At 36.5% G+C, this 24,723-nt stretch overlaps 1 protein-coding gene across 1 annotated transcript in view; it reads left to right on the plus strand.

Annotated features, from left to right (window-relative positions):
* LOC147016877 (F-BAR domain only protein 2-like) overlaps positions 1-24,723 on the plus strand; it is a 106,338-nt gene that overhangs the window by 41,413 nt on the left and 40,202 nt on the right. The window lies entirely within an intron of this gene.

Here is a 24,723-nt window from a genome sequence, read left to right on the forward strand (position 1 = left end):
GGTCGCAGCCCGAATGAATCACATTTATTCCCTCGAAACAACGGGTTTGGGCTAACTACACATATACTTACAGAGATATCTCACCTACAGGACCTGAATGGTGGTTTGCGAATTTCCTCAACCACAACAATATTTTCATCATTTGTCTTTCTGTCTTGTTTGTTGTGAAGAGAATAGAATATTTTCATCATGTGTCGTTCTGTCTTGTTTGTTGTGACGAGAATTGAATATTTTCATCATTTGTCTTTCTGTCTTGTTTGTTGCGCCGAGAATTGAATATTTTCATCATTTATCGTTCTGTCTTGTTTGTTGTAACGAGCATTGAATATTTTCATAATTTGTCGTTCCGTCTAGTTTGTTGTGACGAGAATCGAATATTTTCATAATTTGTCGTTCTGTCTTGTTTGTTGTGACGAGAATTGAATATTTTCATCATTTGTTGTTCTGTCTCATTTGTTGTGACGAGAATTGAATATTTTCATCATATGTCGGTCTGTCTCGTTTGTTGTGACGAGAATTGAAAATTTTCATGAGGTGTCGGTCTGTCTAGTTTGTTGTGACTAGAATTGAAAATTTTCATCATGTGTCGGTCTGTCTTGTTTGTTGTGACGAGAATTGAATATTTTCATCATATGTCGGTCTGTCCCGTTTGTTGTGATGAGAATTGAATATTTTCATCATGTGTCGGTCTGTCTAGTTTGTTGTGACTAGAATTGAAAATTTTCATCATGTGTCGGTCTGTCTTGTTTGTTGTGACGAGAATTGAATATTTTCATCATATGTCGGTCTGTCTCGTTTGTTGTGACGAGAATTGAATATTTTCATCATTTGTCGTTCTGTCTTGTTTGTTGTGACGAGAATTGAATATTTTCATCATATGTCGGTCTGTCTCGTTTGTTGTGACGAGAATTGAAAATTTTCATGAGGTGTCGGTCTGTCTCGTTTGTTGTGACGAGAATTGAAAATTTTCATCACGTGTCGGTCTGTCTCGTTTGTTGTGACGAGAATTGAAAATTTGCATGATATGTCGGCCTGTCTCGTTTGTTGTGACGAAAATTGAAAATTTTCATCAAATGTTGGTCTGTCTCGTTTCTGGTGACGAGAATTGAAAATTTTCATCATGTGTCGGTCTGTCTCCTTTGTTGTGACGAGAATTGAAAATTTTCATTGTCGGTCTGTCTCGTTTGTTGTGACGAAATTTGAAAATTTTCATCAAGTGTCGGTCTGTCTCGTTTCTGGTGACGAGAATTGAAAATTTTCATCATGTGTCGGTCTGTCTCCTTTGTTGTGATGATAATTGAAAATTTTCATCATGTGTCGGTCTGTCTTGTTTATGCTGACGCGAATTGAATATTTTCATCAAATGTCGGTATGTTTCCTTTGTTGTGACGAAAATTAAAAATTTTCTTCATGTGTCAGCCTGTCTCGTTTGTTGTGACGATAATTGAAAATTTTCATTAAATGTCGGTCTGTCTCATTTGTTGTGACGAAAATTAAAAATTTTCTTCATGTGTCGGTCTGTCTCGTTTGTTGCGACGAAAATTGAAAATTTTCATCAAATGTCGGTCTGTCTAGTTTGTTGTGAGGAGAATTGAAAATTTTCATCAAATGTCGGCCTGTCTCGTTTGTTGTGACGAGAATTGAATATTTTCATCACGTTTCGGTCTGTCTTGTTTGTGGTGACGAGAATTGAATATTTTCATCAAATGTCGGCCTGCCTCGTTTGTTGTGACGAAAATTGAAAATTTTCATCATGTGTCTGCCTGTCTCGTTTGTTGTGACGATAATTGACAATTTTCATCAAATGTCGGTGTGTCTCGTTTGTTGTGACGATAATTGAAAATTTTGACCAAATATCGATCTGTCTCGCTTGTGATGAGAATTGAATATTTTCATCACATATCGGTCTGTCTCGTTTGTTGTGACGATAATTTAATATTTTCATCACATGTCGGTCTGTCTCGTTTGTTGTGACGATAATTGAAAATTTTCATCAAGTGTCGGTTTGTCATATTTGTGGTGACTAGAATTGAAAATTTTCATCATATGTTGGTCTCCCTTGTTTGTGGTGATGAGAATTGAAAATTTTCATCAAATGTCGGTCTGCCTTGTTTGTTGTGATGAGAATTGAATATTTTCATCATGTGTCAGTCTGTCTTGTTTGTTTAACGAAAATTTTATTCTTTCATCAAATGTCGGTCTGCCTTGTTTGTGGTGACGAGAATTGAAAATTTTCATCAAATGTCGGTCTGTCTCGTTTGTTGTGACGATAATTGAAATTTTTCATCATATGCCGCTCTGTCTCGTTTGTTGTGACGAAAATTGAAAATTTTCATCATGTGTCTGCCTGTCTCGTTTGTTGTGACGATAATTGACAATTTTCATCAAATGTCGGTCTGTCTCGTTTGTTGTGACGATAATTGACAATTTTCATCATATGCCGCTCTGTCTCGTTTGTTGTGACGGTAATTGAAAATTTTCATTACGTGTCAGCCTGTCTCGTTTGTTGTGACAAAAATTGAAAATTTTCATCAAATGTCGGTCTGCCTTGTTTGATGTGATGAGAATTGAATATTTTCATCATGTGTCAGTCTGTCTTGTTTGTTTAATGAAAATTTTATATTTTCATCAAATGTCGGTCTGCCTTGTTTGTGGTGACGAGAATTGAAAATTTTCATCAAGTGTCGGTCTATCTCGTTTGTTGTGACGAAAATTGAAAATTTTCATCATGTGTCGGTCTGTCTTATTTGTTGTGACGAAAATTGAAAATTTTCATCATGTGTCGGTCTGTCTCGTTTGTTGTGACGAAAATTGGAAATTTTCATCAAATGTCGGTCTGTCTCGTTTGTTGTGAGGAGAATTGAAAATTTTCATCAAATGTCAGCCTGTCTCGTTTGTTGTGACGAGAACTGAATATTTTCATCATATGTCGGCCTGTCTCGTTTGTTGTGACTAAAATTGAAAATTTTCATCATGTGTCTGCCTGTCTCGTTTGTTGTGACGATAATTGACAATTTTCATCAAATGTCGGTGTGTCTCGTTTGTTGTGACGAAAATTGAAAATTTTCATGATGTGTCGGTCTGTCTCGTTTGTTGTGACGAGAATTGAAAATTTTCATCAAATGTCGGTCTGTCTCGTTTGTGGTAATGAGAATTGAAAATTTTCATTACATATCAGCCTGTCTCGTTTGTTGTGACAAAAATTGAAAATTTTCATCAAATGTCGGTCTGCCTTGTTTGATGTGACGAAAATTGGAAATTTTCATCAAATGTCGGTCTGTCTCGTTTGTTGTGAGGAGAATTGAAAATTTTCATCAAATGTCAGCCTGTCTCGTTTGTTGTGACGAGAACTGAATATTTTCATCATATGTCGGCCTGTCTCGTTTGCTGTGACTAAAATTGAAAATTTTCATCATGTGTCTGCCTGTCTCGTTTGTTGTGACGATAATTGACAATTTTCATCAAATGTCGGTGTGTCTCGTTTGTTGTGACGAAAATTGAAAATTTTCATGATGTGTCGGTCTGTCTCGTTTGTTGTGACGAGAATTGAAAATTTTCATCAAATGTCGTTCTGTCTCGTTTGTGGAAATGAGAATTGAAAATTTTCATTACATGTCAGCCTTTCTCGTTTGTTGTGACAAAAATTGAAAATTTTCATCAAATGTCGGTCTGCCTTGTTTGATGTGATGAGAATTGAATATTTTCATCATGTGTCTGCCTGTCTCATTTGTTGTGACGATAATTGACAATTTTCATCAAATGTCGGTGTGTCTCGTTTGTTGTGACGATAATTGAAAATTTTCATCAAATGTCGGTCTGCCTTGTTTGTTGTGACGAAAATTGAAAATTTTCATCACATGTCGGTCTGTCTCATTTGTTGTGACGAGAATTGAAAATTTTCATCATGTGTCGGCCTGTCTCGTTTGTTGTGACGAGAATTGAAAAATTTTCATCACGTGTCGGCCTGTCTCGTTTGTGGTGACGAGAATTGAATATTTTCATCATGTGTCGGTCTGCCTTGTTTGTGGTGATGAGAATTGAAAATTTTCATCAAGTGTCGGTCTGTCACGTTTGTGGTGACGAGAATTGAAAATTTTCATCAAATGTCGGTCTGTCTTGTTTGTTGTGACGAGAATTGAAAATTTTCATCAAATGTCGGTCTGCCTTGTTTGTTGTGATGAGAATTGAATATTTTCATCATGTGTCCGTCTGTCTTGTTTGTTTGACGAAAATTTTATATTTTCATCAAATGTCGGTCTGCCTTGTTTGTGGTGACGAGAATTGAAAATTTTCATCAAATGTCGGTCTTTCTCGTTTGTTGTGACAAGAATTGAAAATTTTCATCAAGTGTTGGCCTATCTCGTTTGTTGTGACGATAATTGAAAATTTTCATTATGTGTCGATCTGTCTCGTTTGTGGTGACGAGAATTGAATATTTTCATCACATGTCAGTCTGTCTCATTTGTTGTGACGAGAATTGAAAATTTGCATTATATGTCGGCCTGTCTCGTTTGTTGTGACGAAAATTGAAGATTTTCATCAAATGTTGGTCTGTCTCGTTTCTGGTGACGAGAATTGAAAATTTTCATCATGTGTCGGTCTATCTCCTTTGTTGTGACGAGAATTGAAAATTTTCTTGATGTCGGTCTGTCTCGTTTGTTGTGACGAAATTTGAAAATTTTCATCAAGTGTGGGTCTGTCTCGTTTCTGGTGACGAGAATTGAAAATTTTCATCAAGTGTCGGTCTGTCTCGTTTCTGGTGACGAGAATTTAAAATTTTCATCAAGTGTCGGTCTGTCACGTTTGTGGTGACGAGAATTGAAAATTTTCATCAAATGTTGGTCTGTCTTGTTTGTTGTGACGAGAATTGAATATTTTCATCATGTGTCCGTCTGTCTTGTTTGTTTGACGAAAATTTTATATTTTCATTCAATGTCGGTCTGCCTTGTTTGTGGTGACGAGAATTGAAAATTTTCATCAAATGTCGGTCTTTCTCGTTTGTTGTGACAAGAATTGAAAACTTTCATCAAGTGTTGGCCTGTCTCGTTTGTTGTGACGAAAATTGAAAATTTTCATCACGTGTCGGTCTGTCTCGTTTGTTGTGACGATAATTGAATATTTTCATCATATGTTGGTCTGTCTCGTTTGTTGTGACGATAATTGAAAATTTTCATCAAATGTCGGTCTGCCTTGTTTGTTGTGAGGAGAATTGAAAATTTTCATCATGTGTCTGCCTGTCTCATTTGTTGTGACGATAATTGACAATTTTCACCACATATCGATCTGTCTCGCTTGTGATGAGAATTGAATATTTTCATCACATGTCGGTGTGTCTCGTTTGTTGTGACGATAATTGAAAATTTTCACCACATATCGATCTGTCTCGCTTGTGATGAGAATTGAATATTTTCATCACATGTCGGTCTGTCTCGTTTGTTGTGACGATAATTGAATATTTTCATCACATGTCGTTCTGCTTTGTTTGTGGTGACGAGAATTGAAAATTTTCATCAAATGTCGGTCTGTCACGTTAGTGGTGACGAAAATTGAAAATTTTCATCACATGTCTGTCTGTCTCATTTGTTGTGACGAGAATTGAAAATTTGCATTATATGTCGGCCTGTCTCATTTGTTGTGACGAGAATTGAAAATTTTCATCAAATGTCGGTCTGTCACGTTAGTGGTGACCAAAATTGAAAATTTTCATCACATGTCGGTCTGTCTCATTTGTTGTGACGAGAATTGAAAATTTTCATCATGTGTCTGCCTGTCTCATTTGTTGTGACGAGAATTGAAAATTTTCTTGATGTCGGTCTGTCTCGTTTGTTGTGACGAAATTTGAAAATTTTCATCAAGTGTAGGTCTGTCTCGTTTCTGGTGACGAGAATTGAAAATTTTCATCAAGTGTCGGTCTGTCTCGTTTCTGGTGACGAGAATTTAAAATTTTCATCAAGTGTCGGTCTGTCACGTTTGTGGTGACGAGAATTGAAAATTTTCATCAAATGTTGGTCTGTCTTGTTTGTTGTGACGAGAATTGAATATTTTCATCATGTGTCCGTCTGTCTTGTTTGTTTGACGAAAATTTTATATTTTCTTTCAATGTCGGTCTGCCTTGTTTGTGGTGACGAGAATTGAAAATTTTCATCAAATGTCGGTCTTTCTCGTTTGTTGTGACAAGAATTGAAAATTTTCATCAAGTGTTGGCCTGTCTCGTTTGTTGTGACGAAAATTGAAAATTTTCATCACGTGTCGGTCTGTCTCGTTTGTTGTGACGATAATTGAATATTTTCATCATATGTTGGTCTGTCTCGTTTGTTGTGACGATAATTGAAAATTTTCATCAAATGTCGGTCTGCCTTGTTTGTTGTGAGGAGAATTGAAAATTTTCATCATGTGTCTGCCTGTCTCATTTGTTGTGACGATAATTGACAATTTTCACCACATATCGATCTGTCTCGCTTGTGATGAGAATTGAATATTTTCATCACATGTCGGTGTGTCTCGTTTGTTGTGACGATAATTGAAAATTTTCACCACATATCGATCTGTCTCGCTTGTGATGAGAATTGAATATTTTCATCACATGTCGGTCTGTCTCGTTTGTTGTGACGATAATTGAATATTTTCATCACATGTCGTTCTGCTTTGTTTGTGGTGACGAGAATTGAAAATTTTCATCAAATGTCGGTCTGTCACGTTAGTGGTGACGAAAATTGAAAATTTTCATCACATGTCTGTCTGTCTCATTTGTTGTGACGAGAATTGAAAATTTGCATTATATGTCGGCCTGTCTCATTTGTTGTGACGAGAATTGAAAATTTTCATCAAATGTCGGTCTGTCACGTTAGTGGTGACCAAAATTGAAAATTTTCATCACATGTCGGTCTGTCTCATTTGTTGTGACGAGAATTGAAAATTTTCATCATGTGTCTGCCTGTCTCATTTGTTGTGACGAGAATTGAAAATTTTCATCAAATGTCGATCTGTCTCGTTTGTGGTGATGAGAATTGAATATTTTCATCATGTGTCGGTCTGCCTTGTTTGTGGTGATGAGAATTGACAATTTTCATGAAGTGTTGGTCTGTCACATTTATGGTGACGAGAATTGAAATTTTTCATCAAATGTTGGTCTGTCTTGTTTGTTGTGACGAGAATTGAATATTTTCATCATATGTCTGTCTGCCTTGTTTGTGGTAACGAGAATTGAAAATTTTCATCATATGTTGGTCTGCCTTGTTTGTCGTGATGAGAATTGAAAATTTTCATCAAATGTCGGTCTGCCTTGTTTGTTGTGATGAGAATTGAATATTTTCATCATGTGTCGGTCTGTCTTGTTTGTTTGACGAAAATTTTATATTTTCATCAAATGTCGGTCTGCCTTGTTTGTCGCGACGAGAATTGAAAATTTTCATCAAATGACAGTCTTTCTCGTTTGTTGTGACAAGAATTGAAAATTTTCATCATATGTGGGCCTGTCTCGATTGTTTGATGATAATTGAAAATTTTCATTACGTGTCGATCTGTCTCGTTTGTGGTGACGAGAATTCAATATTTTCATCATGTGTCGGTCTGCCTTGTTTGTGGTGATGAGAATTGACAATTTTCATCAAGTGTCGGTCTGTCACGTTTGTGGTGACGAGAATTGAAAATTTTCATCAAATGTCGGTCTGTCTTGTTTGTTTGACGAAAATTTTATAGTTTCATTAAATGTCGGTCTGCCTTGTTTGTGGTGACGAGAATTGAAAATTTTCATCAAATGTCGGTCTTTCTCGTTTGTTGTGACAAGAATTGAAAATTTTCATCAAGTGTTGGCCTGTCTCGTTTGTTGTGACGAGAATTGAAAATTTTCATCATATGTCGGTCTGTCTCGTTTGTTGTGACGATAATTGAATATTTTCATCATATGTCGGTCTGTCTCGTTTGTTGTGACGGTAATTGAATATTTTCATCACGTGTCGGTCTGTCTTGTTTGTGGTCATGAGAATTGAATATTTTCATCTTATGTAGGTCTGTCTCGTTGTTGTGACGAGAATTGAAAATTTTCATCAAATGTCGATCTGTCTCGTTTGTGGTGACGAGAATTGAATATTTTCATCATGTGTCGGTCTGCCTTGTTTGTGGTGATGAGAATTGACAATTTTCATGAAGTGTTGGTCTGTCACGTTTATGGTGACGAGAATTGAAATTTTTCATCAAATGTTGGTCTGTCTTGTTTGTTGTGACGAGAATTGAATATTTTAATCATATGTCGGTCTGCCTTGTTTGTGGTAACGAGAATTGAAAATTTTCATCATATCCCGGTCTGCCTTGTTTGTCGTGACGAGAATTGAAAATTTTCATCAAATGTCGGTCCGCCTTGTTTGTTGTGATGAGAATTGAATATTTTCATCATGTGTCGGTCTGTCTTGTTTGTTGGACGAAAATTTTATATTTTCATCAAATGTCGGTCTGCCTTGTTTGTCGCGACGAGAATTGAAAATTTTCATCAAATGTCGGTCTTTCTCGTTTGTTGTGACAAGAATTGAAATTTTTCATCATCTGTGGGCCTCTCTCGTTAGTTGTGACGATAATTGAAAATTTTCATTACGTGTCGATCTGTCTCGTTTGTGGTGACGAGAATTGAATATTTGCATCATGTGTCAGTCTGCCTTGTTTGTGGTGATGAGAATTGACAATTTTCATCAAGTGTCGGTCTGTCAAGTTTGTGGTGACGAGAATTGAAAATTTTCATCAAATGTCGGTCTGTCTTGTTTGTTGTGACGAGAATTGAATATTTTCATCATGTGTCCGTCTGTCTTGTTTGTTTGACGAAAATTTTATATTTTCATCAAATGTCGGTCTGCCTTGTTTGTGGTGACGAGAATTGAAAATTTTCATCAGATGTCGGTCTTTCTCGTTTGTTGTGACGAGAGTTGAAAATTTTCATCAAATGTCGGTCTTTCTCGTTTGTTGTGACGATAATTGAAAATTTTCATTACGTGTCGATCTGTCTCGTTTGTGGTGAAGAGAATTGAATATTTTCATCACATGTCGGTCTGTCTCATTTGTTGTGACGAGAATTGAAAATTTGCATTACATGTCGGCCTGTCTCGTTTGTTGTGACGAAAATTGAAAATTTTCATCAAGTGTCGGTCTGTCTCGTTTCTGGTGACGAGAATTGAAAATTTTCATCAAGTGTCGGTCTGTCTTGTTTCTGGTGACGAGAATTGAAAATTTTCATCAAGCGTCGGTCTGTCTCGTTTCTGGTGACGAGAATTGAAAATTTTCATCATGTGTCGGTCTGTCTTGTTTGTGGTCATGAGAATTGAAAATTTTCATCAAATGTCGGTCTGCCTTGTTTGTTGTGATGAGAATTGAATATTTTCATCATGTGTCAGTCTGTCTTGTTTGTTTTACGAAAATTTTATATTTTCATCAAATGTCGGTCTGCCTTGTTTGTGGCGACGAGAATTGAATATTTTCATAATGTGTCAGTCTGCCTTGTTTGTGGTGATGAGAATTGACAATTTTCATCAAGTGTCGGTCTGTCACGTTTGTGGTGACGAGAATTGAAAATTTTCATCAAATGTCGGTCTGTCTCCTTTGTTGTGATGATAATTGAAAATTTTCAATACGTGTCGATCTGTCTCGTTTGTGGTGACGAGAATTGAATATTTTCATCATGTGTCGGTCTGCCTTGTTTGTGTGATGAGAATTGACAATTTTCATCAAGTGTCGGTCTGTCACATTTGTGGTGACGAGAATTGAAAATTTTCATCAAGTGTCGGTCTGTCTCCTTTGTTGTGACGACAATTGAAAATTTTCATCATGTGTCGGTCTGTCTTGTTTGTGGTGACGAGAATTGAATATTTTCATCATATGTAGGTCTGTCTCGTTTGTTGTGACGATAATTGAAAATTTTCATCAAATGTCGGTCTGTCTCCTTTGTTGTGATGATAATTGAAAAATTTCATTACGTGTCGATCTGTCTCGTTTGTGGTGACGAGAATTGAATATTTTCATCATGTGTCGGTCTGCCTTATTTGTGGTGATGAGAATTGACAATTTTCATCAAGTGTCGGTCTGTCACGTTTGTGGTGACGAGAATTGAAAATTTTCATCATATGTCGGTCTGTCTCGTTTCTGGTGAGGAGAATTGAAAATTTTCATCAAGTGTTGGTCTGTCTCGTTTCTGGTGACGAGAATTGAAAATTTTCATCAAATGTCGGTCTGTCTCCTTTGTTGTGATGATAATTGAAAATTTTCAATACGTGTCGATCTGTCTCGTTTGTGGTGACGAGAATTGAATATTTTCATCATGTGTCGGTCTGCCTTGTTTGTGGTGACGAGAATTGAAAATTTTCATCAAATGTCGGTCTTTCTCGTTTGTTGTGACGATAATTGACAATTTTCATCAAGTGTCGGTCTGTCTCCTTTGTTGTGACGACAATTGAAAATTTTCATCATGTGCCGGTCTGTCTTGTTTGTGGTGACGAGAATTGAATATTTTCATCATATGTAGGTCTGTCTCGTTTGTTGTGACGATAATTGAAAATTTTCATCAAATGTCGGTCTGTCTCCTTTGTTGTGATGATAATTGAAAAATTTCATTACGTGTCGATCTGTCTCGTTTGTGGTGACGAGAATTGAATATTTTCATCATGTGTCGGTCTGCCTTGTTTGTGGTGATGAGAATTGACAATTTTCATCAAGTGTCGGTCTGTCACGTTTGTGGTCATGAGAATTGAAAATTTTCATCAAGTGTCGGTCTGTCTCCTTTGTTGTGACGATAATTGAAAATTTTCATCACGTGTCAGTCTGTCTTGTTTGTGGTGACGAGAATTGAATATTTTCATCATATGTAGGTCTGTCTCGTTTGTTGTGACGATAATTGAAAATTTTCATCAAATGTCGGTCTGCCTTGTTTGTTGTGAGGAGAATTGAAAATTTTCATCATGTGTCTGCCTGTCTCATTTGTTGTGACGATAATTGACAATTTTCATCAAATGTCGGTGTGTCTCGTTTGTTGTGACGATAATTGAAAATTTTCACCACATATCGATCTGTCTCGCTTGTGATGAGAATTGAATATTTTCATCACATGTCGGTCTGTCTCGTTTGTTGTGACGATAATTGAATATTTTCATCACATGTCGGTCTGCTTTGTTTGTGGTGACGAGAATTAAAAATTTTCATCAAATGTCGGTCTGTCACGTTAGTGGTGACGAAAATTGAAAATTTTCATCACATGTCGGTCTGTCTCATTTGTTGTGACGAGAATTGAAAATTTTCATCATGTGTCGGTCTGTCTAGTTTGTTGTGACGAAATTTGAAAATTTTCATCAAGTGTCGGTCTGTCTCGTTTCTGGTGACGAGAATTGAAAATTTTCATCAAGTGTTGGTCTGTCTCGTTTCTGGTGACGAGAATTGAAAATTTTCATCAAGTGTCGGTCTGTCTCGTTTCTGGTGACGAGAATTGAAAATTTTCATCAAGTGTCGGTCTGTCTCGTTTCTGGTGACGAGAATTGAAAATTTTCATCATGTGTCGGTCTGTCTTGTTTGTGGTCATGAGAATTGAAAATTTTCATCAAGTGTCGGTCTGTCTCCTTTGTTGTGACGATAATTGAAAATTTTCATCATGTGTCGGTCTGTCTCGTTTGTTGTGACGGTAATTGAATATTTTCATCATATGTGGGCCTGTCTCGTTTGTTGTGACGATAATTGAAAATTTTCATTACGTGTCGATCTGTCTCGTTTGTGGTGAAGAGAATTGAATATTTTCATCACATGTCGGTCTGTCTCGTTTGTTGTGACGATAATTGACAATTTTCATCAAACGTCGGTGTGTCTCGTTTGTTGTGACGATAATTGAAAATTTTCACCACATATCGATGTCTCGCTTGTGATGAGAATTTAATATTTTCATCACATGTCGGTCTGTCTCGTTTCTTGTGACGATAATCGAATATTTTCATCACATGTCGGTCTGCTTTGTTTGTGGTGACGAGAATTGAAAATTTTCATCAAATGTCGGTCTGTCACATTAGTGGTGACGAAAATTGAAAATTTTCATCACATGTCGGTCTGTCTCATTTGTTGTGACGAGAATTGAATATTTTCATCATGTGTCTGTCTGTCTTGTTTGTTTCACGAAAATTTTATATTTTCATAAATGTCGGTCTGCCTTGTTTGTTGTGACGAGAATTGAAAATTTTCATCATGTGTCGGTCTGTCTTGTTTGTGGTGACGAGAATTAGAAAATTTTCATCATGTGTCGGCCTGTCTCGTTTGTTGTGACGAGAATTGAAAATTTTCATCAAATGTCGATCTGTCTCGTTTGTGGTGACGAGAATTGAATATTTTCATCATGTGTCGGTCTGCCTTGTTTGTGGTGATGAGAATTGACAATTTTCATTAAGTGTTGGTCTGTCACGTTTCTGGTGACGAGAATTGAAAATTTTCATCAAATGTTGGTCTGCCTTGTTTGTGGTAACGAGAATTGAAAATTTTCATCATATGTCGGTCTGCCTTGTTTGTCGTGACGAGAATTGAAAATTTTCATCAAATGTCGGTCTGCCTTGTTTGTTGTGATGAGAATTGAATATTTTCATCACGTGTCGGTCTGTCTTGTTTGTTTGACGAAAATTTTATATTGTCATTAAATGTCGGTCTGCCTTGTTTGTTGTGACGATAATTGAAAATTTTCATCAAATGTCGGTCTTTCTCGTTTGTTGTGACAAGAATTGAAAATTTTCATTAAGTGTTGGCCTGTCTCGTTTGTTGTGACGATAATTGAAAATTTTCATCACATGTCGGTCTGTCTCGTTTGTTGTGACGATAATTGAAAATATTCATCACGTGTCTGCCTGTCTCATTTGTTGTGACGATAATTGACAATTTTCATCAAATGTCGGTGTGTCTCGTTTGTTGTGACGATAATTGAAAATTTTCACCACATATCCATGTCTCGCTTGTGATGAGAATTGAATATTTTCATCACATGTCGGTCTGTCTCGTTTGTTGTGACGATAATTGAATATTTTCATCACATGTCGGTCTGCTTTGTTTGTGGTGACGAGAATTAAAAATTTTCATCAAATGTCGGTCTGTCACGTTAGTGGTGACGAAAATTGAAAATTTTCATCACATGTCGGTCTGTCTCATTTGTTGTGACGAGAATTGAAAATTTTCATCATGTGTCGGTCTGTCTAGTTTGTTGTGACGAAATTTGAAAATTTTCATCAAGTGTCGGTCTGTCTCGTTTCTGGTGACGAGAATTGAAAATTTTCATCAAGTGTTGGTCTGTCTCATTTCTGGTGACGAGAATTGAAAATTTTCATCAAATGTCGGTCTGTCTTGTTTGTTGTGACGAGAATTGAAAATTTTCATCAAATGTCGGTCTGTCTTGTTTGTTTGACGAAAATTTTATATTTTCATCAAATGTCGGTCTGCCTTGTTTGTGGTGACGAGAATTGAAAATTTTCATCAAATGTCGGTCTTTCTCGTTTGTTGTGACGAGAGTTGAAAATTTTCATCAAATGTCGGTCTTTCTCGTTTGTTGTGACGATAATTGAAAATTTTCATTTCGTGTCGATCTGTCTCGTTTGTGGTGACGAGAATTGAATATTTTCATCACATGTCGGTCTGTCTCATTTGTTGTGACAAGAATTGAAAATTTGCATTACATGTCGGCCTGTCTCCTTTTGTTGTGACGAAAATTGAAAATTTTCATTACGTGTCGGTCTGTCTCGTTTCTGGTGACGAGAATTGAAAATTTTCATCAAGTGTCGGTCTGTCTCGTTTCTGGTGACGAGAATTGAAAATTTTCATCAAGTGTCGGTCTGTCTCGTTTCTGGTGACGAGAATTGAAAATTTTCATCATGTGTCGGTCCTTCTTGTTTGTGGTCATGAGAATTGAAAATTTTCATCAAATGTCGGTCTGCCTTCTTTGTTGTGATGAGAATTGAATATTTTCATCATGTGTCTGCCTGTCTCATTTGTTGTGACGATAATTGACAATTTTCATCAAATGTCGGTCTGCCTTGTTTGTGGCGACGAGAATTGAATATTTTCATAATGTGTCAGTCTGCCTTGTTTGTGGTGATGAGAATTGACAATTTTCATTAAGTGTCGGTCTGTCACGTTTGTGGTGACGAGAATTGAATATTTTCATCATGTGTCCGTCTGTCTTGTTTGTTTGACGAAAATTTTATATTTTCATTCAATGTCGGTCTGTCTTGTTTGTTGTGACGAGAATTGAATATTTTCATCATGTGTCCGTCTGTCTTGTTTGTTTGACGAAAATTTTATATTTTCATTCAATGTCCGGTCTGCCTTGTTTGTGGTGACGAGAATTGAAAATTTTCATCAAATGTCGGTCTTTCTCGTTTGTTGTGACAAGAATTGAAAATTTTCATAAAGTGTTGGCCTGTCTCGTTTGTTGTGACGAGAATTGAAAATTTTCATCAAATGTCGGTCTGTCTTGTTTGTTGTGACGAGAATTGAGAATTTTCATCAAATGTCGGTCTGTCTTGTTTGTTTGACGAAAATTTTATATTTTCATCAAATGTCGGTCTGCCTTGCTTGTGGTGACGAGAATTGAAAATTTTCATCAAATGTCGGTCTTTCTCGTTTGTTGTGACGAGAGTTGAAAATTTTCATCAAATGTCGGTCTTTCTCGTTTGTTGTGACGATAATTGAAAATTTTCATTACGTGTCGATCTGTCTCGTTTGTGGTGACGAGAATTGAATATTTTCATCACATGTCGGTCTGTCTCATTTGTTGTGACAAGAATTGAAAATTTGCATTACATGTCGGCCTGTCTCGTTTGTTGTGACGAAAATTGAAAATTTTCATCAAGTGTCGGTCTGTCTCGTTTCTGGTGACGAGAATTGAAAATTTTCATCAAGTGTCGGTCTGTCTCGTTTCTGGTGACGAGAATTGAAAATTTTCATCATGTGTCGGTCCTTCTTGTTTGTGGTCATGAGAATTGAAAATTTTCATCAAATGTCGGTCTGCCTTGTTTGTTGTGATGAGAATTGAATATTTTCATCATGTGTCTGCCTGTCTCATTTGTTGTGACGATAATTGACAATTTTCATCAAATGTCGGTCTGCCTTGTTTGTGGCGACGAGAATTGAATATTTTCATAATGTGTCAGTCTGCCTTGTTTGTGGTGATGAGAATTGACAATTTTCATCAAGTGTCGGTCTGTCACGTTTGTGGTGACGAGAATTGAATATTTTCATCATGTGTCCGTCTATCTTGTTTGTTTGACGAAAATTTTATATTTTCATTCAATGTCGGTCTGCCTTGTTTGTGGTGACGAGAATTGAAAATTTTCATCAAATGTCGGTCTTTCTCGTTTGTTGTGACAAGAATTGAAAATTTTCATCAAGTGTTGGCCTGTCTCGTTTGTTGTGACGAAAATTGAAAATTTTCATCACGTGTCGGTCTGTCTCGTTTGTTGTGACGATAATTGAATATTTTCATCATATGTTGGTCTGTCTCGTTTGTTGTGACGATAATTGAAATTTTTCATCAAATGTCGGTCTGCCTTGTTTGTTGTGAGGAGAATTGAAAATTTTCATCATGTGTCTGCCTGTCTCATTTGTTGTGACGATAATTGACAATTTTCATCAAATGTCGGTGTGTCTCGTTTGTTGTGACGATAATTGAAAATTTTCACCACATATCGATCTGTCTCGCTTGTGATGAGAATTGAATATTTTCATCACATGTCGGTCTGTCTCGTTTGTTGTGACGATAATTGAATATTTTCATCACATGTCGTTCCGCTTTGTTTGTGGTGACGAGAATTGAAAATTTTCATCAAATGTCGGTCTGTCACGTTAGTGGTGACGAAAATTGAAAATTTTCATCACATGTCGGTCTGTCTCATTTGTTGTGACGAGAATTGAAAATTTGCATTATATGTCGGCCTGTCTCGTCTGTTGTGACGAAAATTGAAAATTTTCTTGATGTCGGTCTGTCTCGTTTGTTGTGACGAAATTTGAAAATTTTCATCAAGTGTTGGTCTGTCTCGTTTCTGGTGACGAGAGTTGAAAATTTTCATCAAGTGTCGGTCTGCCTTGTTTGTGGTGATGAGAATTGACAATTTTCATCAAGTGTCGGTCTGTCACGTTTGTGGTAACGAGAATTGAAAATTTTCACCAAATGTCGGTCTGTCTTGTTTGTTGTGACGAGAATTGAAAATTTTCATCAAATGTCGGTCTGCCTTGTTTGTTGTGATGAGAATTGAATATTTTCATCATGTGTCCGTCTCTCTTGTTTGTTTGACGAAAATTTTATATTTTCATCAAATGTCGGTCTGCCTTGTTTGTGGTGACGAGAATTGAAAATTTTCATCAAATGTCGGTCTTTCTCATTTGTTGTGACAAGAATTGAAAATTTTCATTAAGTGTTGGCCTGTCTCGTTTGTTGTGACGAAAATTGAAATTTTCATCATGTGTTGGTCTGTCTCGTTTGTTGTGACGATAATTGAATATTTTCATCATATGTCGGTCTGTCTCGTTTGTTGTGACGATAATTGAAAATTTTCATCACATGTCGGTCTGTCTCGTTTGTTGTGAGGAGAATTGAAAATTTTCATTAAGTGTTGGCCTGTCTCGTTTGTTGTGACGAAAATTGAAATTTTCATCAAATGTCGGTCTTTCTCATTTGTTGTGACGATAATTGAAAATTTTCACCACATATCGATGTCTCGCTTGTGATGAGAATTGAATATTTTCATCACATGTCGGTCTGTCTCGTTTGTTGTGACGATAATTGAATATTTTCATCACATGTCGGTCTGTCACGTTAGTGGTGACAAAAATTGAAAATTTTCATCACATGTCGGTCTGTCTCATTTGTTGTGACGAGAATTGAAAATTTGCATTATATGTCAGCCTGTCTCGTTTGTTGTGACGAGAATTGAAAATTTTCATCAAATGTTGTTCTGTCTCGTTTCTGGTGACGAGAATTGAAAATTTTCATCATGTGTCGGTCTGTCTAGTTTGTTGTGACGAAATTTGAAAATTTTCATCAAGTGTCGGTCTGTCTCGTTTCTGGTGACGAGAATTGAAAATTTTCATCAAGTGTCGGTCTGTCTCCTTTGTTGTGACGAGAATTGAAAATTTTCTTGATGTAGGTCTGTCTCGTTTGTTGTGACGAAATTTGAAAATTTTCATTAAGTGTCGGTCTGTCTCGTTTCTGGTGACGAGAATTGAAAATTTTCATCAAGTGTCGGTCTGTCTCGTTTCTGGTGACGAGAATTGAAAATTTTCATCAAGTGTAGGTCTGTCTCGTTTCTGGTGACGAGAATTGAAAATTTTCATTTATTGTCGGTCTGTCTTGTTTGTGGTCATGAGAATTGAAAATTTTCATCAAATGTCGGTCTTTCTCGTTTGTTGTGACGAGAGTTGAAAATTTTCATCAAATGTCGGTCTTTCTCGTTTGTTGTGACGATAATTGAAAATTTTCATTTCGTGTCGATCTGTCTCGTTTGTGGTGACGAGAATTGAATATTTTCATCACATGTCGGTCTGTCTCATTTGTTGTGACAAGAATTGAAAATTTGCATTACATGTCGGCCTGTCTCCTTTTGTTGTGACGAAAATTGAAAATTTTCATTACGTGTCGGTCTGTCTCGTTTCTGGTGACGAGAATTGAAAATTTTCATCAAGTGTCGGTCTGTCTCGTTTCTGGTGACGAGAATTGAAAATTTTCATCAAGTGTCGGTCTGTCTCGTTTCTGGTGACGAGAATTGAAAATTTTCATCATGTGTCGGTCCTTCTTGTTTGTGGTCATGAGAATTGAAAATTTTCATCAAATGTCGGTCTGCCTTCTTTGTTGTGATGAGAATTGAATATTTTCATCATGTGTCTGCCTGTCTCATTTGTTGTGACGATAATTGACAATTTTCATCAAATGTCGGTCTGCCTTGTTTGTGGCGACGAGAATTGAATATTTTCATAATGTGTCAGTCTGCCTTGTTTGTGGTGATGAGAATTGACAATTTTCATTAAGTGTCGGTCTGTCACGTTTGTGGTGACGAGAATTGAATATTTTCATCATGTGTCCGTCTGTCTTGTTTGTTTGACGAAAATTTTATATTTTCATTCAATGTCGGTCTGTCTTGTTTGTTGTGACGAGAATTGAATATTTTCATCATGTGTCCGTCTGTCTTGTTTGTTTGACGAAAATTTTATATTTTCATTCAATGTCCGGTCTGCCTTGTTTGTGGTGACGAGAATTGAAAATTTTCATCAAATGTCGGTCTTTCTCGTTTGTTGTGACAAGAATTGAAAATTTTCATAAAGTGTTGGCCTGTCTCGTTTGTTGTGACGAGAATTGAAAATTTTCATCAAATGTCGGTCTGTCTTGTTTGTTGTGACGAGAATTGAGAATTTTCATCAAATGTCGGTCTGTCTTGTTTGTTTGACGAAAATTTTATATTTTCATCAAATGTCGGTCTGCCTTGCTTGTGGTGACGAGAATTGAAAATTTTCATCAAATGTCGGTCTTTCTCGTTTGTTGTGACGAGAGTTGAAAATTTTCATCAAATGTCGGTCTTTCTCGTTTGTTGTGACGATAATTGAAAATTTTCATTACGTGTCGATCTGTCTCGTTTGTGGTGACGAGAATTGAATATTTTCATCACATGTCGGTCTGTCTCATTTGTTGTGACAAGAATTGAAAATTTGCATTACATGTCGGCCTGTCTCGTTTGTTGTGACGAAAATTGAAAATTTTCATCAAGTGTCGGTCTGTCTCGTTTCTGGTGACGAGAATTGAAAATTTTCATCAAGTGTCGGTCTGTCTCGTTTCTGGTGACGAGAATTGAAAATTTTCATCATGTGTCGGTCCTTCTTGTTTGTGGTCATGAGAATTGAAAATTTTCATCAAATGTCGGTCTGCCTTGTTTGTTGTGATGAGAATTGAATATTTTCATCATGTGTCTGCCTGTCTCATTTGTTGTGACGATAATTGACAATTTTCATCAAATGTCGGTCTGCCTTGTTTGTGGCGACGAGAATTGAATATTTTCATAATGTGTCAGTCTGCCTTGTTTGTGGTGATGAGAATTGACAATTTTCATCAAGTGTCGGTCTGTCACGTTTGTGGTGACGAGAATTGAATATTTTCATCATGTGTCCGTCTATCTTGTTTGTTTGACGAAAATTTTATATTTTCATTCAATGTCGGTCTGCCTTGTTTGTGGTGACGAGAATTGAAAATTTTCATCAAATGTCGGTCTTTCTCGTTTGTTGTGACAAGAATTGAAAATTTTCATCAAGTGTTGGCCTGTCTCGTTTGTTGTGACGAAAATTGAAAATTTTCATCACGTGTCGGTCTGTCTCGTTTGTTGTGACGATAATTGAATATTTTCATCATATGTTGGTCTGTCTCGTTTGTTGTGACGATAATTGAAATTTTTCATCAAATGTCGGTCTGCCTTGTTTGTTGTGAGGAGAATTGAAAATTTTCATCATGTGTCTGCCTGTCTCATTTGTTGTGACGATAATTGACAATTTTCATCAAATGTCGGTGTGTCTCGTTTGTTGTGACGATAATTGAAAATTTTCACCACATATCGATCTGTCTCGCTTGTGATGAGAATTGAATATTTTCATCACATGTCGGTCTGTCTCGTTTGTTGTGACGATAATTGAATATTTTCATCACATGTCGTTCTGCTTTGTTTGTGGTGACGAGAATTGAAAATTTTCATCAAATGTCGGTCTGTCACGTTAGTGGTGACGAAAATTGAAAATTTTCATCACATGTCGGTCTGTCTCATTTGTTGTGACGAGAATTGAAAATTTGCATTATATGTCGGCCTGTCTCGTCTGTTGTGACGAAAATTGAAAATTTTCTTGATGTCGGTCTGTCTCGTTTGTTGTGACGAAATTTGAAAATTTTCATCGTGTCGGTCTGTCTCGTTTCTGGTGACGAGAATTGAAAATTTTCATCAAGTGTTGGTCTGTCTCGTTTCTGGTGACGAGAGTTGAAAATTTTCATCAAGTGTCGGTCTGCCTTGTTTGTGGTGATGAGAATTGACAATTTTCATCAAGTGTCGGTCTGTCACGTTTGTGGTAACGAGAATTGAAAATTTTCACCAAATGTCGGTCTGTCTTGTTTGTTGTGACGAGAATTGAAAATTTTCATCAAATGTCGGTCTGCCTTGTTTGTTGTGATGAGAATTGAATATTTTCATCATGTGTCCGTCTCTCTTGTTTGTTTGACGAAAATTTTATATTTTCATCAAATGTCGGTCTGCCTTGTTTGTGGTGACGAGAATTGAAAATTTTCATCAAATGTCGGTCTTTCTCATTTGTTGTGACAAGAATTGAAAATTTTCATTAAGTGTTGGCCTGTCTCGTTTGTTGTGACGAAAATTGAAATTTTCATCATGTGTTGGTCTGTCTCGTTTGTTGTGACGATAATTGAATATTTTCATCATATGTCGGTCTGTCTCGTTTGTTGTGACGATAATTGAAAATTTTCATCACATGTCGGTCTGTCTCGTTTGTTGTGAGGAGAATTGAAAATTTTCATTAAGTGTTGGCCTGTCTCGTTTGTTGTGACGAAAATTGAAATTTTCATCAAATGTCGGTCTTTCTCATTTGTTGTGACGATAATTGAAAATTTTCACCACATATCGATGTCTCGCTTGTGATGAGAATTGAATATTTTCATCACATGTCGGTCTGTCTCGTTTGTTGTGACGATAATTGAATATTTTCATCACATGTCGGTCTGTCACGTTAGTGGTGACAAAAATTGAAAATTTTCATCACATGTCGGTCTGTCTCATTTGTTGTGACGAGAATTGAAAATTTGCATTATATGTCAGCCTGTCTCGTTTGTTGTGACGAGAATTGAAAATTTTCATCAAATGTTGTTCTGTCTCGTTTCTGGTGACGAGAATTGAAAATTTTCATCATGTGTCGGTCTGTCTAGTTTGTTGTGACGAAATTTGAAAATTTTCATCAAGTGTCGGTCTGTCTCCTTTGTTGTGACGAGAATTGAAAATTTTCTTGATGTAGGTCTGTCTCGTTTGTTGTGACGAAATTTGAAAATTTTCATTAAGTGTCGGTCTGTCTCGTTTCTGGTGACGAGAATTGAAAATTTTCATCAAGTGTCGGTCTGTCTCGTTTCTGGTGACGAGAATTGAAAATTTTCATCAAGTGTAGGTCTGTCTCGTTTCTGGTGACGAGAATTGAAAATTTTCATTTATTGTCGGTCTGTCTTGTTTGTGGTCATGAGAATTGAAAATTTTCATCAAGTGTTGGTCTGTCACGTTTACGGTGACGATAATTGAAAATTTTCATCAAATGTTGGTCTGTCTTGTTTGTTGTGACGAGAATTGAATATTTTCATCATATGTCAGTCTGCCTTGTTTGTTGTAACGAGAATTGAAAATTTTCATCATATGTCGGTCTGCCTTGTTTGTTGTGATGAGAATTGAATATTTTCATCATGTGTCGGTCTGTCTTGTTTGTTTGACGAAAATTTTATATTTTCATCAAATGTCGGTCTGCCTTGTTTGTGGCGACGAGAATTGAAAATTTTCATCAAATGTCGGTCTTTCTCGTTTGTTGTGACAAGAATTGAAAATTTTCATCGTATGTGGGCCTGTCTCCTTTGTTGTGACGATAATTGAAAATTTTCATTACGTGTCGATCTGTCTCGTTTGTGGTGACGAGAATTGAATATTTTCATCACATGTCGGTCTGTCTCGTTTGTTGTGAGGAGAATTGAAAATTTTCATCATGTGTCTGCCTGTCTCATTTGTTGTGACGATAATTGACAATTTTCATCAAATGTCGGTGTGTCTCGTTTGTTGTGACGATAATTGAAAATTTTCACCACATATCGATGTCTCCCTTGTGATGAGAATTGAATATTTTCATCACATGTCGGTCTGTCTCGTTTGTTATGACGATAATCGAATATTTTCATCACATGTCGGTCTGCTTTGTTTGTGGTGACGAGAATTGAAAATTTTCATCAAATGTCGGTCTGTCACGTTAGTGGTGAGGAAAATTGAAAATTTTCGTCACATGTCGGTCTGTCTCATTTGTTGTGACGAGAATTGAAAATTTGCATTATATGTCGGCCTGTCTCGTTTGTTGTGACGAGAATTGAAAATTTTCTTGATGTCGGTCTGTCTCGTTTGTTGTGACGATAATCGAATATTTTCATCACATGTCGGTCTGCCTTGTTTGTGGTGACAAGAATTGAAAATTTTCATCAAATGTCGGTTTTTCTCATTTGTTGTGACAAGAATTGAAAATTTTCATCAAGTGTTGGCCTGTCTCGTTTGTTGTGACGAAAATTGAAAATTTTCATCACGTGTCGGTCTGTCTCGTTTGTTGTGACGATAATTGAATATTTTCATCATATGTTGGTCTGTCTCGTTTGTTGTGACGATAATTGAAATTTTTCATCAAATGTCGGTCTGCCTTGTTTGTTGTGAGGAGAATTGAAAATTTTCATCATGTGTCTGCCTGTCTCATTTGTTGTGACGATAATTGACAATTTTCATCAAATGTCGGTGTGTCTCGTTTGTTGTGACGATAATTGAAAATTTTCACCACATATCGATCTGTCTCGCTTGTGATGAGAATTGAATATTTTCATCACATGTCGGTCTGTCTCGTTTCTGGTGACGAGAGTTGAAAATTTTCATCAAGTGTCGGTCTGCCTTGTTTGTGGTGATGAGAATTGACAATTTTCATCAAGTGTCGGTCTGTCACGTTTGTGGTGACGAGAATTGAAAATTTTCACCAAATGTCGGTCTGTCTTGTTTGTTGTGACGAGAATTGAAAATTTTCATCAAATGTCGGTCTGCCTTGTTTGTTGTGATGAGAATTGAATATTTTCATCATGTGTCCGTCTCTCTTGTTTGTTTGACGAAAATTTTATATTTTCATCAAATGTCGGTCTGCCTTGTTTGTGGTGACGAGAATTGAAAATTTTCATCAAATGTCGGTCTTTCTCATTTGTTGTGACAAGAATTGAAAATTTTCATTAAATGTTGGCCTGTCTCGTTTGTTGTGACGAAAATTGAATATTTTCATCATATGTCGGTCTGTCTCGTTTGTTGTGACGATAATTGAAAATTTTCATCACATGTCGGTCTGTCTCGTTTGTTGTGAGGAGAATTGAATATTTTCATCATATGTCGGTCTGTCTCGTTTGTTGTGACGATAATTGAATATTTTCATCACATGTCGGTCTGTCTCGTTTGTTGTGACGATAATTGAATATTTTCATCACATGTCGGTCTGCTTTGTTTGTGGTGACGAGAATTGAAAATTTTCATCAAATGTCGGTCTGTCACGTTAGTGGTGACGAAAATTGAAAATTTTCATCACATGTCGGTCTGTCTCATTTGTTGTGACGAGAATTGAAAATTTGCATTATATGTCAGCCTGTCTCGTTTGTTGTGACGAGAATTGAAAATTTTCATCAAATGTTGTTCTGTCTCGTTTCTGGTGACGAGAATTGAAAATTTTCATCATGTGTCGGTCTGTCTAGTTTGTTGTGACGAAATTTGAAAATTTTCATCAAGTGTCGGTCTGTCTCGTTTCTGGTGACGAGAATTGAAAATTTTCATCAAGTGTCGGTCTGTCTCCTTTGTTGTGACGAGAATTGAAAATTTTCTTGATGTAGGTCTGTCTCGTTTGTTGTGACGAAATTTGAAAATTTTCATTAAGTGTCGGTCTGTCTCGTTTCTGGTGACGAGAATTGAAAATTTTCATCAAGTGTCGGTCTGTCTCGTTTCTGGTGACGAGAATTGAAAATTTTCATCAAGTGTAGGTCTGTCTCGTTTCTGGTGACGAGAATTGAAAATTTTCATTTATTGTCGGTCTGTCTTGTTTGTGGTCATGAGAATTGAAAATTTTCATCAAGTGTTGGTCTGTCACGTTTACGGTGACGATAATTGAAAATTTTCATCAAATGTTGGTCTGTCTTGTTTGTTGTGACGAGAATTGAATATTTTCATCATGTGTCGGTCTGTCTTGTTTGTTTGACGAAAATTTTATATTTTCATCAAATGTCGGTCTGCCTTGTTTGTGGCGACGAGAATTGAAAATTTTCATCAAATGTCGGTCTTTCTCGTTTGTTGTGACAAGAATTGAAAATTTTCATCATATGTGGGCCTGTCTCCTTTGTTGTGACGATAATTGAAAATTTTCATTACGTGTCGATCTGTCTCGTTTGTGGTGACGAGAATTGAATATTTTCATCACATGTCGGTCTGTCTCGTTTGTTGTGAGGAGAATTGAAAATTTTCATCATGTGTCTGCCTGTCTCATTTGTTGTGACGATAATTGACAATTTTCATCAAATGTCGGTGTGTCTCGTTTGTTGTGACGATAATTGAAAATTTTCACCACATATCGATGTCTCCCTTGTGATGAGAATTGAATATTTTCATCACATGTCGGTCTGTCTCGTTTGTTATGACGATAATCGAATATTTTCATCACATGTCGGTCTGCTTTGTTTGTGGTGACGAGAATTGAAAATTTTCATCAAATGTCGGTCTGTCACGTTAGTGGTGAGGAAAATTGAAAATTTTCATCACATGTCGGTCTGTCTCATTTGTTGTGACGAGAATTGAAAATTTGCATTATATGTCGGCCTGTCTCGTTTGTTGTGACGAGAATTGAAAATTTTCTTGATGTCGGTCTGTCTCGTTTGTTGTGACGATAATCGAATATTTT

The sequence above is a fragment of the Eptatretus burgeri genome, chromosome 11 (genome assembly GCF_056783735.1).
Source record: "Eptatretus burgeri isolate ZD-2024b chromosome 11, Ebu_testis_v1, whole genome shotgun sequence".
Lineage (NCBI taxonomy): Eukaryota > Metazoa > Chordata > Myxini > Myxiniformes > Myxinidae > Eptatretus > Eptatretus burgeri.